Source organism: Chrysochloris asiatica, unplaced genomic scaffold (assembly GCF_000296735.1).
Source record: "Chrysochloris asiatica unplaced genomic scaffold, ChrAsi1.0 scaffold00005, whole genome shotgun sequence".
Classification (NCBI taxonomy): Eukaryota; Metazoa; Chordata; class Mammalia; order Afrosoricida; family Chrysochloridae; genus Chrysochloris; species Chrysochloris asiatica.
In genome coordinates this window covers 28,074,804-28,076,423 of record NW_006408523.1, presented here as the reverse complement: position 1 = coordinate 28,076,423, position 1,620 = coordinate 28,074,804, and positions in this window count along the sequence as shown.

Here is a 1,620-nt window from a genome sequence, read left to right as displayed (position 1 = left end):
TCCATGAAAAATAAATAGATCATGGTAATAATTCTTGCAACTATACTGTATCAATTACTTGTTCTGTTTTAGTAAAGTTCAGTTGTTTTTATAGTTCTCTTAGACAACTGGAACAGTTCAAGAACAAAAACATCAGTTTGTGATGTCATTTTGAGGACCAAAATGAGCCTGACACAAGCTACAATATATTTGCTAGCCTCATGTTCATGTGAAAGTTGGACAGTGAATAAGGAAGACCATAGAAGAATTGATGCATTTGAGTTATGGTGTTGGAGAAAATATTTAAATTACAATGGACTGCCAGAAAACAAACAAATCTGTGTTTGGAGAAGTACAGTCAAAATGTTTCTTAGAATCCAGGATGACAAGATTTTGTTTCTCATACTTCAAACTTATTTTCAGGAGGGACCAGTTCCTGAAGAAAGGCATCATGCTTGATAAAGTAGAAGGTCAATGAAGTGGAAGAGCCCCCCAATGAGATGGATTGGTACAGGGGCAGCAGTAATGGACTCAAGCATAACAATTGTGAGGGTGACACAGAAACAGGCAGTGTTTCCTTCTGTTGTGGGTAGTGTCCCTATGAGTCTGAACTGACTCAGTGGCTCCTAATAACAGATACAACTGGAGCAGCCTAATAAGGTAACTCCCTCTTGCTTCCCAGGCAAGATAGCCCCTGTAAGTAGCCAAAAGTGTCTTTCTAGATCCCATTTCTGATTGCATCGTACTTTGAGTAAAATCCATGAATACATCTTCAGTGCTTTATAGCTCACGTACCTTATCATGTTTAACAAGGTTCTCATCTAACCTTATTTTCCCCCTTCATCTTTTATATCTTATTCCTAGTTTCAAAAACCCAGACAAAAACATGAATTTCTTTCACTACTCTGTATCTTTCTCCATATTCTCTGAGTTTACAATGCTCTCTTATTATTATTTCCTATCTTTCATACATCAGCTCCATATATTGCTTTTTACAAAAGTAATGTTCATTTTAACTATTCTTCCGAAATGTGCCTCTTGCATAGGAGCTCTCACACATCACTATGTTTTGTGCTTCCTTATTTCTACAGTAGAAAATAAGCTTCAGGAGAGCTGTAAACTTGGAGTTTTTAAATACTGGTATTTGTATGCAAGACAAGTACATCAACACAAAATACAAACATGCTGTTGTTAAGTGCTGTGCAGTGGTTTCTAACTCATAGGAGACCTATATAGGGTTTCTGAGGAGCCACTGGTAGGTTTGAATTACCAACCTTGATGTTTGCTGTCCAGTGCTTATCCTACATCACCACATTAGAACTCCAAATACCTATGAATATTTCAAAAGTAGCAGAAGGTGAACAAACTTAGGTAAGAGCATATCAAAGTAGAAAAACATTTCTGAAGAAAATTGATTAAATGAGGCTCATGATTTTGTGTATTAAGATATGAAACAACAAAACGTCATAAAGTTTACTGGAGATTATAGTTTTTATATTCTAGCTAGTTATTGGTTAGGCCATAATGCTAATTGATTGTTTTAAGGCAACTTAATCATTATTTTGAAAGTCTAATACATTTGTTTTTAAACTGCTGGTGTGGTAGTGAGGGTTAATGTGCTGGACTGCAAAATCAGTTTGA